Genomic DNA, 14,978 nt, shown 5'->3' with positions numbered 1-14,978 from the left:
CCTGATCGAAGAGAACTCCTAGGTTCCTTACGGTCGTGCTGGGGGCCAAGGTAATTCCTTCCAGGGTACCTATCTCATTAGATAGGGTGTCTCTAAGATGTTTTGGGCCCAGGACAATGACTTCAGTTTTTTTGGAGTTTAATAAAAGGAAATTAAGGGTCATCCAAGTTTTTATCTCCTTTAGACAGGCCTCCAGTTTAGTCAGCTGATTTATTTCATGTGGATGCATTGATAAGTACAGCTGTGTGTCGTCAGCATAACAGTGAAAATTAATTGAGCAATTCCTAATAATGTGACCGAGAGGAAGCAGATAAAGGGTGAAGAGGATTGGTCCAAGCACAGAGCCTTGAGGAACACCATAAGTGACTGCAGTGGTTTCAGAGGGGTTATCATTAGTTAGTACGAACTGAGATCGACCTAGTAAATATGACCTGAACCAGTTAAGTGCAGTTCCTTTAATGCCAATGACATGTTCCAGTCTCTGTATAAGGATATAGTGATCAATGGTATCAAAAGCTGCACTAAGATCTAATAAGACCAGCACAGAGACCAGTCCCTCATCTGATGCTAGTAGGAGGTCATTGGTAACTCTGACGAGGGCTGTTTCTGTGCTATGATGAATCCTGAACCCTGACTGGAAATTCTCTAATAGGCTGTTGCTATGGAGAAAGTCACACAGCTGTTTAGCAACTGCTTTCTCCAGAATTTTGGAGAGAAAAGGAAGATTTGATATTTGATAGTTGGCCAAAACTTCTGGATCCAGGGTTGCTTTTTTGAGAAGAGGTCTAATTAGTGCCACTTTAAAGGACTGTGGGACGTAACCAGATAACAGCGACACATTGATCATATCTAAGAGGGAGATGCTAACGAGGGGTAGAGAGTCCTTAAGCAGCTTATTTGGGATGGGGTCTAGAAGACAGGTGGATGGTTTAGAGGAGGAAATTATTTAACTGAGCTCATCAAGGCTAACGGTAGAAAAACTGTCAAAGTGGACGTCTGGTCCTCCAGCAGCCTCTCAGGCTTCTGAGGTTATAGGTGCCATGTTGTCAGCTGATGGCAGGAGGAGGTGAATTTTCTCTCTAATAAGGACAATTTTGTCATTAAAGAAGTCCATGAAATCTTTGCTGCTCAGGGAAACAGGAATGCTTGGTTCAGTAGAGCTGTGGCTCTCTGTCAGTCTGGCTACAGTACCGAAGAGGAACCTGGGGTTGTTTTTGTGTACCACTATGAGTGTCGAGTAGTAGACTGCTCTCGCTATACGAAGGGCTTTCTTATAACTTAAGGCTGTCTTGCCAGATGATGTGAGACTCCTCCAGTTTGGAGGAGTGCCATATTCTCTCTAACTTCTGGGTTTTTTGTTTAAGCTGTCTGGTTTCTGAATTGTACCAAGGTGCTTGTTTCCTTGGATGGACGACACTGAACTAAGCGCCACTGGAATCGCTTCCTTAAATCTAGCTACAGCCTGATCAGACAAACATCTGGAAACCACTGTTTTCCTGAGTGGAGAGTAGTTGATTAGAATAAATTCAAATGTGATTAATTGATGGTCTGATAAAAGCACGTTCTGTGGAAATACAACTAGATATCCAACTTCAATTCCATATGTCAGGAGGAGGTCGAGGGTGTGGTCGTGGCGGTGAGTTGGTTCATGAACATACTGATGAAAACCAATTGTGTCAAGAAGAGAGAGAAATGCAGCACCCAGACTGTCGTTATCAACATCCACATGAATATTGAAGTCACCTACAATAATGACTTTATCTGATTTGAGAACTAAACTGGATATAAACTCTGAGAATTCAGATAAGAATTCAGAGTAAGGACCAGGAGGGCGGTACACAATCATAAATAAGAGTGGCTGTATTGTTTTCCAGGCTGGATGAGACAAACTGAGAATCAGGCTCTCAAATGAATTGAAACTTGTTTTGGGTTTGGGATTTATTACTAAACTTTTGTCAAAAATGGCAGCAACTCCACCTCCTCAGGGAATGTGAGTGTTAATGTGCCTGGGAGGAGTGGATTCATTTAGACGAACATACTCATCATCACACAGCCAGGTTTCAGTGAGACAGAGCAGGTCAATACAACTGACAGATATTAATTCATTTACCAATTCAGTTTTGGCATCAGAGATCTGATATTTAAAAGTCCACATCAAATTTTTAGATTTTTTTTTAGTTAATTTAGTGGTTGTGTTAATTTTGATTAGGTTTTTCCGATTGACTCCTCTACAAGTAGAATTAGAGTGAATAAACTGACGGGGTCGGGGGACAGACACAGTCTCTATGTAGTTTTGGGTGGGTAACTGTCCTAATGGATGCGCAGAGAAGCGTGTAAGACGGCAGCTCTGCTTCCTGGTCTGAACTCTGGGTTGTCAGGGTTTTGGTTCTATTATAAACTGGGCCATATTTCTGGAAATGAGAGCAGCTCCGTCCAACGTGGGATGGATGCCGTCCCTCCTAATCAGACCAGGTCTCCCCCAGAACGTTTCCCAATTGTCTATGAAGCCCACTTGGTTTGCTGGACACCACCTCGACAGCCAGCGGTTGAACAACGACATGCGGCTAAACATGTCGTCGCTGGTCCAATTAGGCAGGGGTCCAGAGAACACTACGGTGTCCAACATCATCTTCGCAAATGTACACACCGACTCAATATTAATTTTTGTGACCTCCGACTGGCGTAGTCGATGTCTGGCCCCTGGAATGCACTTGACTATGGTTGCCGGTGTCGCTAATTTCACGTTTCTCATTATGGAACTTCCAATTACCAGAGTAGATTTCTCAGCGGGTGTGTCGCCGAGTGGGGAGAACCTGTTAGAGACGTGAAGCGGTGGTTTGTCACTGACAGCAGGCTTCTGCTTCGGACTATGCTAGTTGGGACTAAGCTAAGACGGTCCGCACCAGCTAACAGGGACTGGCTAGCTCTAGCGGCTAATTGATTGGATCCATCGGTGCGGAGCCGCCGCAGGTCCAGTTCAACCTCGCTAAGCCTCGCCTCCAACGCTACAAACAAACTACACTTAATGCATGTATCCGAATCTCTAAAGGAGGCTGAGGAGTAACTAAACATGTGGCACACTGAGCAAGAGAGAGGAGAGCGAGAGGGGTAAGCCATTGCTAGCTTAGAGTGGAGAGTTTACAAAAATAAAGGCTGTCGTTATAAGACAGATAGTCTTTAAACTTAGGCCAAATAAAGCAAATAGATATGTAGTTTGGTAAGGTAATTTGTCAAAGAATAAGGAATTAGTGGGGATGATCACACTTTAGCTAGCACAGCAAGCAAAGCACTACGTTCAGCAATGTACAAACAGGGAGTGACGCAACGCAGGTAGAGAGGCATAAAACACATACCTAAGAGGAGTCGGAGAAACGCGGAGCACATATTGGCATTACTTACTAGGGCTCCAGACACTGTGTCGTGGTCAGACCAAGGGGAAATTATTCTCAGTCATAAAATAATTAAAGGCTCACATGTGTATGATTTGATCAAGAATGTCACAGCTACCCACAACGTGAGCGACTCATCAAGACCGCGGGGGTGGTCAACTTTTCTAAAAACTTTGGCTGATTTAAATGTGCCGCTTTCGGCAATACCGAACACTCATGTCCGCAGAGCTATCAGTGACATAAAACATGCAGACGATGTCGGCTTTACCTATTCAACACCTATTGTTTGAAGAGATGTTCTCTTGTATGAGCTCAAGAGCAGTTCATGTCGAGCTTGTCGAATCGATGGATGTTGGGACTTTTATTTTGAAGTCCATTTTGTTAGTTAGATAGCAACACAATATCCTGTCAGTCAGAGCAGAAAATGGAAGGAAGCCACGTGGCAGATAAGCTCATCAATCCAGTCATATCTTAAGGAAAGGACTGATAAATCAATGTTGTAAATTGTTTCATTTGGTTGTGTATATGTTTGAGTTAATATATTAAGTTTTATTTGATTAAAAAAATAGATAAGTTAAGATTAAAAACAACTTTTCTGGATGTCAACTATTTACAAGAGCAAGCTAATTCATGGCTGTGTATACAATATAATAGGTTTGTACAAAGGATTATTACAGATTTGTTTTTTATTTTATTTTTCTTGTTAGTTTTCACTCTATGTCAATGTGGAGGAGTTACCAGTGAACTAGTCAAATTACAACGACGACTCATCACTTCTTTTGTGTAGAGTTTAGCTTGGTGTTTCGTCTCAGCTCTTACACTCTGATGAGAACACGATAACCTGTCTAATTTCAGAAACAACATGAAAATATGTTTTTTTAATGGCAGGTGACCTTTAAGTTCTTCCAATTTCTTCTGCTCATTTTAAACATGTTGCAATTTCCTGTCTAATGTGTATGTGTGCACTTACTAATATGACACTTCTGTTACCACACCAAGAAGCAGAGGAAAAGAGCAGAGAAGCATGCTCTTTACGCACTGTGGCTTTTGTACTTGGTGCATTCGAGTTGTCTCTTTTGCGTCTTATCGAATCTTATCTGACATGACCTGGGAGTTCTTCCATGGCTGCCACTATAAATGCTGTTTGGATTCTCCATAACACTTAGGAAAGGAGTTCCAGTGGTTCCTATGTTATCTCCTTTGATGTGGGATGCACCAGACAGTCCTTTCCAGGAGGACAGGAGACAATTCCATTGCACAATCCCTCATTGTAAAAACTGAAAGCAACCTACCACTCAGCTGTACACCAAAACAAACAATATGATCTGCAAGGAGGAGAAAGATTGTCACATTTGATCCTCCATCTAAAGCTTTGTTCAACTAGTTTGAGAGAATAGCATCAACAGATGTACATTATTTATGTTTTAGCTTTTAATTGTGAAAATGATGACCAAAAATCATTGCATGAGTGGAATAGAAATGAACCCAAAGCCAGAAAACAACAGGAACACTGTTCCCTCTGATGTGGTTAAACCTTCAGTTTTAGTTCTATTGTTAATATCCAGCAATATTTGCTCCAGGGATGTTACTGCACACATGGACACATGTATAATGTCTTCAGCAGCTACTCTGATATTTACATCATACTATCAATGGAACACACATTGTATGAAGGAGAATGGCTTACGATGTGCTGTTAACATTAACAGTGTTAACAAATATATTTGTAACACATTGAGGTGGACTTTCCAGCCTGTATCTCTGGCCTTTCTTCCTTGTAGCTTCCAGCTGAAGGACAATCAACACTCGTCTGGATGAGATGAGGAGCAGGTGATGCTGAGGATCCTACACGTTCCCTCATTCTTCTCTTCCCTTGCCCCATGTAGCAGGAAGGCATCCAAGTAAATGTGTTTGGGGGTCAAACATTCTTTTCAGTTGTAATCGCTTTCTCAAGTCTCGGTATCTCACATTTTCAATATTTATGAAGCCTAACTGTGTTGCAGACAGGATGTAGAATGCAATAATATGATAGTATTTCCTCTGGACTAATTAGGCCTGGCATGATGGCTATCAGTGTGACACACTGAATAAGACTTCCAGGCCTGCTCCGTGTGCTGGGGATGAAAAAAAAAATAGTGAAATGTATGTTTCCTCGTATAATGAGCCACCAACGAGCACTCCTCAGCACAGGTCTTTGCAGAAAGTGAAAAAAGCAATTTAGTTTTTGGTTTATGGTTGTCTAAAGGCTGAGTGGTATGTATCACCAGAGGAACATTTTATGCTTTAATTCCTCACAGTGGCTGTAGCAGACAGGAAACGAGACAAGGTTTTTCATTTCCCTGTTTCTGTCTTTGCTCACAAAATAGTATCCCCTTGCACAGGGCCTCGATTACATCTACCTACTTTTAACACAGCAAAAGGAAGACAGCAGTTCTGTAATCAAGAATGTAATCTACATCATGAATTCCATATTCATGGTAAATGCTAGAAAGCAACAGGGTCAAGAGCTTGGGGAGGAAAAGGGGGCTGGCAAGATAATTGATTTCATCTTCCGGGCAGTTTCAGCACGGAGAGGTGTGAGGATGATGGAGTGATTGACATATGGTTAAGCTGTGAAGGTGCATGCTGAATATAGGATAGATGTCATTGTAACAGGCAAATCCATCTGATTTTTCACCTTATTATAGAATTATATATTTTGCAGCTAGCAAAGGAGCAAATTGAACACGACTCATCCTCAAGTCATTCCCCATTTCTTCTCCTTCTCTGTTCTCCATTTTGGAATCAAAGCATGCATGTATTTTCTCTTTCCTCCATAACCCAAGATTTTTCTGAGCACACATGCAATGCAAGCAGATTTTCACTTTCCTCCTCGCTCAGTTTTCATCATATTTGCTCTCTATAACTGTAGATTCACCTTTCCTCACGCATTAGTCTCTGATTAATTTAAAATCTACACCCTCTCGGCTAACTGTTTTTTGAAATGGCACAAAACAATTGATGATTAAGTGATTTCCCTTGGCCTTCATGGATGCAGGAGAATTGAGGGGTGAAATCCATATAATTTGATCTTTTCATCCATCTGCATGGACATCAATGGGCTCTATCTCTAGGACATACCTCCACTATCTGTGCAAACTTTTTTAACCACAGGAGCGCTACCCACCATCTGAATCAGCTGTACAAGTATAAAGTTGAACCCAGCAGGGCCACGGAATCCCACAATGGCATTAAACAGCGGCATGAATTTAAATGTGATTTTAAATCAACTGTTATTGCTTCTAAAAAAAAAAAAAAACTACAAATCTTGCAAATACTGCAGTGGTTCAAGATTTGGACAATGTCATAAAAAGAGGGAAATTGTTACCTTCTAGTTTAACAGAACGTGCTCAGTTATTCATTGTGCAACCTCAGTACTCTTTATATTTATGTTCCCCTCCAAATGATCTGCAACAATTGGTTGCTGTTTAGATGAAAAGGATGAAAATGAGAAGGTTACACTGCTCAATTTACTTATGCATTTATTCTCCTGCATATTTGAGGAAATTTTGCTCTACAGTACATTTAAAGCAACATTTCACCCAAAAAGTGATGATTGCCTTTAAAGTACTTATAAATAGGTGATTTAAATCAGGAAGAATTTTTTCCCCTCCTGCATCACTTCTTTGTGATTCCACAATGCAGAAAGAGCCAGTCACATGTGTTTAACTTGAAGCTAAAGTCGATTGACAGATAACAGCAGGTTCAGCATGGGTGGGCAGCTTTTTCTCCAAGAGGGCCACATTGACATAGATAAAGTACCATATTGTTTCATGTACAAATCTATGTTCTTTTCTTTGAAATACATCTGAAAAAGGGGGATCATTTTATAATCTAGACATTAAAATGTCTATACATACGCAACAGCAGGTGGTGCCAAATACCTGTGAAATGAGAATTGAAATGATCCATTCCTCTAACCAATTTAAAGTGCCAGGGGGCTGATTGATGGAACCAGAATGGCTCAAAAGCAAAGAAAGTCTATAAATGAGAGAAAATCTTACTTTGGTCCTAAAAGTGTTCTGTTTCATCACCTTCAACATCACAGCCGGGTTTGAGGCACTGTCCAACATCTATAGAAACCCACTGAACAGGATCGTAAAACCAAGCAGCAAAATCATTGGACAAGAGCAGAAATTGCTCATGAGCATTTACAGCAAAAGGACGAAGAAAAAAGCAACACAAATCACAGTGGACATCTCTCACACATACACTACAAAGCCAGTATTGCCTCCTACCCTCAGGCCACAGGTACAGATCCCAAACATTAAGGAGTAATGGAGCCTTGTCAAGCTTTGTGCCTGCATCCATTACTATTGAATGGCTGAACCCTATTTGGACTGTTTCTGGACTTTTTTTTTTTGCACTTGGTGTATTTTAACTATTTATTTGAACAACACTTGGTATTTTAACTATTATTTATTCCTTCACCATAATGGATGAACTGATTATTTACCGTGAATTCCAGACTATAAGCCGCGACTTTTTTCTGACGCTTCATGCCCTGCGGCTTATACTCTGGTGTGGCTTATACAAGGATTTTACCTTCACCCTGGGGTGTGGCGGGCAGCGGCAGCGGGCAGTAATTCCCTATTGTTCCTGATGGCAGCTCCAAATACCGTACTTAGAGAAATTACCATAACATTTGGCTAGGAATTTCCCTAAGTACTGTACTTAGAGCGTCCAGTGCATGCCGCGGTGCAGTGAAAAAGGAGCAGTATGCTAAATCTTCAGCAGCTCCAAATACTTTACTTAGGGAAATTCGTGGCCAAATGTTATGATAATTTCTCTAAGTACCGTCCAGTCCATGCCGCGGTGCAGTATAAAAAGAGCATCACACGATATTTTCAGTCATTTGCACTCACCCTCAAGATGGAGAGCAGCAGAAGGAATGCTTATGATGCAGCTTTCAAGCTAAAGGCAATCAATCTGGCGGTTACAGACGGAAATAGAGCTGCAGCACGTAAGTTTGGAATAAATGAATCGATGGTGAGACGCTGGAGGCGGCAACACGATCAACTGACCCAATGCAAAAGGACGACAAAAGCTTTCCGAGGTCATCATAGCAGGTGGCTTGAACTTGAGAACGCTCTGGAGGACTGGGTCAACACGCAGAGAACGGGCGGCCGAGGTGTTTCCACCGTGCAGATCAGACTGAAAGCCAAAGCATTTGCCACTGAAATGAAAACTGCGGATTTTCGAGGTGGGCCATCATGATGTTTCAGGTTTATGAGGAGAAAAGGACTGTCCATCAGGGCACGCACTACTTTATGCCAGCAACTCCCTTTGGACTGTGAGGAAAAAATAACAAACTTCCGCAAATTCACCCAAACAAAAATAGCAGAGAATTTCATTGGACCAGACGACATCATAAATATGGACAAGGTGCCTTTGACGTTTGACCTGCCTCTCACTAAGACTGTCAACAAAAAAGGTGAATCGTCGGTCACACTGAAAACAACTGGCCAACAACGCATTTCACCTGTGTTCTGAGCTGCACAGCATCTGGACAGAAGCTTCCACCAATGGTGATTTTTAAGCGGTTGACAATGCCGAAGGAAAAATTCCCGAAAGGAATCGTGGTGAAAGTCAACAATAAAGGGTGGATGGTGGAAAGCCTAATGAAAGAGTGGCTAAGAGAGTGTTACAGCAAGCGACTTGGGGGATTTTTTCACCGCAAAAAAACTTTGCTCGTTTTTGACAGCATGAGGGCCCATATAACTGATTCAGTGAAAGCTGCCATCAAGAGTACAAACTCGATTCCAGCTGTGATTCCTGGGGGCACCACGAAGTATTTGCAACCACTGGACATCAGCGTGAATGGTGCATTTAAAGTGGCACTCCGGGCTGAGTGGGAGGATTGGATGACCAGTGGCGAAAAATCCTTTACCAAGACTGGTCGCATGCGAAAAGCATCTTTTGCACAACTGTGCCAGTGGATCCTGACAGCGTGGAGCCGTGTCAAAAATTCCACAATTACCAATGGCTTTCGAAAGGCTGGACTGCTGCCTGATGAAGAGGATCACACATGCTCCAGTGACAGCGATGACGGAAGAGACACTGATAAAGTGAACGAGGAGATATTGAGACTGTTCAATTCAGACACTGAAGATGAGGACTTCTGTGGTTTTAGTGCTCAGGAGGAAGATGAATAAGGGAAATATGGTAACTTCTCCTGTTAGGCTGTGTTTTACCAGCCCTGTAAAACAACACCACCAGCACTGTGACAATATTTGCGGTATGTACCGTATTCGTTTTTAAATATTGCATACATTTGTGTATTTTTTTAGTTTTTTATAGTAATTAAACATTTAAAAATCTTTAAAAATGTGTGATACCTTTCTGTGTAAATACTGTACTATATCTCATATTACAACGTTTTAACCTTTTTAAACTTCATGTTAACACACACAACGGGAACCGATGCCGCACCGATCCACCTGCGCTCCATCCGTGCCCGACTCTGAAAAAGACCCCAGACACTCCTTCATAGTAGTAAACCTTTTAAATGTTAATATTGTTTCACAAATATTCAAAGCAAAACTCTGAATGAAAACAGCCAATTAAGTTCTCCAGAGAACATCAGAAATATAAAGCATCTCAGCTGCGCAAAGTTAAATGAAAAGGATTTTACATCAGAAATAATTACCGTACTTGTTTTTGAGGTTTATATTTTTAAAACAAATTAAAAGTCCTTCGCTAATTAAAAACAGACACTTGTTCACTTCCAAGCACTTTAAAGTGTCTTTCAATTAATTTTAAGGCGATCTGCAGCTGGCAAGACGCAAATCAATCCGTATCAGAAAAACCCGATAAATCCACCGACAAAACAGGAGAGAGAACATGTGGTTTTATTACTATTACACTCAGAGAAAACCTTCCGTTTTCTATTATTACGTTTCCATATCAGACTTTGATGGAAAATCATTTCACCGGTAATTTACTTTTTACGTGATAATGTCACCAGGTCGACACCCACAGCTTATTTACCGGTGTGGCTTATACGTGTACAAAGTAGATTTTTTTCCCTAAAATAAGCATCTGCGGCTTACATAACGGTGCGCTCTATCGTCCGGAATTTACGGTACTAGGCTTAGCTCGCTTTTTACCTACACGTGGGCTGTTGGTGATGTGTTTGGGTTTGTGGAGTGTGGAGAGGAGGAGGGAAAAGTGCACAGAAGTACTTATGTTTGAATGTGCATGCTGTTGTTGTTGCTGCCTCTCCATATTCTACAATTCTACAATTTCATTTAGCTTCGCTTTTGTCCAAAGCGACGTACAACACAAGCAAGAATTCAGACTTAAGGAAAAATATGTGAAGTTTGTAATGGAAAACAAAGTTCTTTGAATGGAATTTTTATTTAATTTTCGAGAAATTGACAGGCGAATGTGTCAATACATGTATACAATAAGAAATGAGGGGCTGCCCACAACCAGAGTCTTCATCCAGCTTAAGTTTCTGGAGATCACCAAAGAAATAAAAATACCCAAAAGCGTATTCAAAGCATCATTGCCTGGTGCATAAGAGTGATGCAGACCAAGTCTTGTGCAGCATTCAACTTTGCCCTCCTACTTCAGGTAGAAGCCATAGTCTATTCCCTGGATCAGATGGGCAGTGGTAACAAAACACCTTTGTGTTTTGACATCAAACATCTGTCACTATACATAAGACAGTCATAGTGAAATGTAAACTCAAACCTTACTGTAAAACCCTGTGTAGCACTTATATTGCTGATAGAACTCTATTTCAAACAGACCACAGTATTTCAGGTTGAAGAACATCCCATCTGACACTGTGATCAGTAGTACAGGAGCACCACAGGGGACGATGCTGGCCACTCTCCTTTACACCCGATACACATCAGACTTCTGTTAAAACTCAGAGCTCTGTCACATACAGAAGAGTTTGCTGATGACACAGCCATCATGGGATGTATCAGGGAGGACCGAGAGGACAAGTACAGGGGTCTGGTGAATGACTTTCTTGTCTGGTGCCAAAGGAACCATCTACAGCTCAACACCGAAAAAACTAAGAAGCTGGTCATTGACTTTGGGAGGTCAAGATCACACCCATGACCAGATATGATCAAGGGACTTCAGGTTGAGAATGTAGACAACAATTACCTTGCCCTGTGGCTGGACAACAAGTTAGACTGGGCATATAACACAGACCACCTGTAAAAGGGGGACCAGAGCAGGCTATACTTCCTCAGGAGACTGTATTCTTTCAACATCTGCGAAAAGCTCCCGTGGGTCCTCTACCAGTCTGTGGTCGCCAGTGTCCTCTTTTATGCTGTCATTTGCTGGGGTGGCAGCACATCAAAAGGGACTCCTCCAGGCTGGTAAAAACTGATCCGCTGGCCAGCTCTATGGTCGGAATGAGGTTGGACTCTATGGTGACCGTTGCAGAGAAGAGGTCACTCAAAAACCACTGGCCATCATGGAAGATCCTTGTCACCCTCTGCATACTGTCATCAACACCAAAAATAGCTTGTTCAGTAGTAGGCTACTCCTCTCAAGGACTAAGACAAACAGAAAAAAAAAAAACCTCCTCTGAGCCATCAAGCTGTACAACTCTGCACTCGGGGGGAGGGGGAGTAGTAGGAGGAGAGAAGATGAGGACGTCATGAGCTAGGACACTGGACGTCTACTTTGTTACTATTACCACTTAATCACTTATCACTTTGCTGTAACATATCAAACTCTACCTGTACAAATATAAATATATATACTATAATATTATATATGATTATATATAGATTACAACATCATAAGCTAGTTAATTTTTTATCTTTTATTATTATTTATCTTTTATCTGGTCTTTGTGCTTCTAATGGAATCTGAGTTTCCTGACGGCTTTGCCCAAAGGATCTATAAAGTTCTATCTAATCTAAATTTATCTAATCTAATTTAGCTATTGGACCAGTACAAGGTTCTGAAGAGGAGGGAAAACTATGCAAGTATTAGACCAGAGTCTAAGTACTTTAAATAACAAACCCATTGCCTTACTGATAACACACACAAAGATAAGACAAAAGTGTGACACCCACATTAGCGTGATCTCAGTTGTGATGGTTGCATTTGATATTTAATGGTATTTTTTTTCCTGGTTATTACAGCAGTTTCAGGTAACCACAACGTTATCATGTTGTGCTAATGTCAGGAGTCTTTTTTTATGATTTAGTTAGCGGGGGGCAGTGTGGTGCTTTACATCGCTGGGAAATCTTTTTTGTACTGCGGTACATACCGCTTTGCACCACCCCCCCTTGTTTATATACAAGCTCTGAAGAAGGCTAAAAAAGGATAAAAACTGCCAGTTCATGTACTTAAATGGTTAAAAATAGTTAAAAGTAGTTAGCTCATGTAGTTTGAAAAAGTAACAGGTTCAAATTAAAAGTATAACCTTACTGAGCCACATGTAAATAATAAAATAAAAATGAACATTTTATTTTCAAGGCTATTTGAAGCAATTAAAAAGCATAAAAAGAAAAAAAAAGCCCAAACCTGTGACCTGTAACAAAAGCAATATGAAATATGATGGCTGTTCAATAATACTGCAGGTAAATTGAAACTAGAAAAATAAATGGTGAATTACAGATCAGCTTTTCATGTTTTAACCCCTAAGCCGCAGTGTACTGTCAGTGGTAAACAACTGCATAAAGAACTTTGGTATTCGACAGATTTAAATGGCATACAAGAACGTATCTGTTCATGTTACACCACGTTCGAAATATTCTGTCACCACGATTGCGTTTCTTAGCACAGATAGCGAACAAAAAACTCCAATAAACACTTCTTCTTCTTAAGGTGTGGCTTTACTGGTTGATTGTGATTTGTAAAACTGAAAAAAGACAATACAAAATAAAATGTAGCACTTGTTTGCACACACAGTATATCTACATACATACATGAATTGCAATTGCAGTTATAATGCCAAACATCAGTGGTTATGAAATAAACGATAAGTTACTGCCTTTTTAAACAGACACTAGTTTTTACATTCATGAATTTTTGCTCTTTCTCAACTGCAACACATGAACAGCACAGCAACAAGCCGAGCACAACCTCCCCGACACATGCTACCCCCCGCTAGCCACTAACTGAAGCTCAACAGTCAGTATTCATCTGACGGAAACAAACAATATTCTCCCACTACAGGATAATTTCTTCATGAACATTAATTTACACAATATTTTATATGTGAATTTACAGACAAATCTACTTCCAGGCCGAAATGTGGGGAGAAACCCAAGTTGCATGCACACTGCAGGCTGCGCTTTGTTCAACTGAAAAACAACATGGCAGACCAGAAATGAAACCCAACACTACTACACATATCCACTAGGCGGCAATCACTACATTGAGTACAGCACACGAAACCTGGTGGTCGAGCGATTAAGTAGCACCCAATCACGATGAATAAAGTTACTTGTAGCCAGAGCTGAGTTAGAACGTTACTAGGCAGGCGGCAGGCAAAGAAAAATACCTACATACGAACTTGGTACTCCCGATGTTATCACAGCCCAAATTTGAAAACAGGCTGCTTTTCATTTAATCACTAAGAGTCCATAGATGTGGAGTATTTGGTTGGTATGGTTTCCTCAAACATTCTGTAATTCCAGTGAAATCTACTTTTTACTTGGACATTAGCATAGCTCAGTATTTAAAACATTACCATTAGTTTTCTCTGTGATGCCTCAAACAGTTGCTGGTATTGATTTAGTCCACGTGACACAACTTGTTAGGTCATGGCGAGGTCCTGCTGAACGCAGATATATCATACACGAGCCAATCAGTGCCTGGGTTGTTGAGCTACAGCGCCGAAATGCCAACCAGCCCCCAGTTTACAGAACAGACCATGCATCATTTGATTGAGTCTTACGTTAGCCTATGAAATTTTTACCCGATGGGAAGTAGATATTCTTTTAGCCAATAAACAGATGAAAAAAACTGTATCAAGTTTGGTAGGTAAAAACAAGGCGCTTGCATACTTGCCGTGCGGAAAGTTAGCTTGGCTGCGTTAAGCAGTGTTTTCATAGTCGATGCTGGTGAACGTGAGAGAGTGAGAGAAAAGATGGCCAGTAAGTGATTTTTGGCAGAGGAAGAAATGGTGCTTCAGTCATCCGACTCGGACACTTGGATGAGGAGCCTACCGTTGACTGTGAAGACAAAGAGCAATTTTTTGCTGGAGTGGACTCAGACATGGAGCTACAAGTGACTGATTTAGTTGTTCTAGATGCACATTTGTGTTCAAACAGTGAGGCATGCTATATCGTTACTTCTCTTTACTTATGCCAGCCAGTCAGCAGCCTGATTTGCATAAGGAATGTGTGAGGAATGTGCCCCTCCCCCCTTTCATGCAGCTAAGCATGAGAGGGGGGAGGGGCACATTTATCTACAGTAAGTCCAAGTGTATGAGAGGGAGGGAGAGGTGGGAATAGCCTCATAAAAGCCTCACAATTGTTATTGTCAGTCATATTCAATTTCAATTCAGAATACAGAACAATTTATGAACACTTTTACAGTGATGTATATAGTTTTTGATGCTGT

This window comes from Aulostomus chinensis, chromosome 7 (assembly GCF_037954235.1).
Source record: "Aulostomus chinensis isolate RoL2024-O1b breed Wild chromosome 7, RoL_Achi_v1.0, whole genome shotgun sequence".
Classification (NCBI taxonomy): Eukaryota; Metazoa; Chordata; class Actinopteri; order Syngnathiformes; family Aulostomidae; genus Aulostomus; species Aulostomus chinensis.
This window is presented reverse-complemented; position numbering follows the sequence as displayed.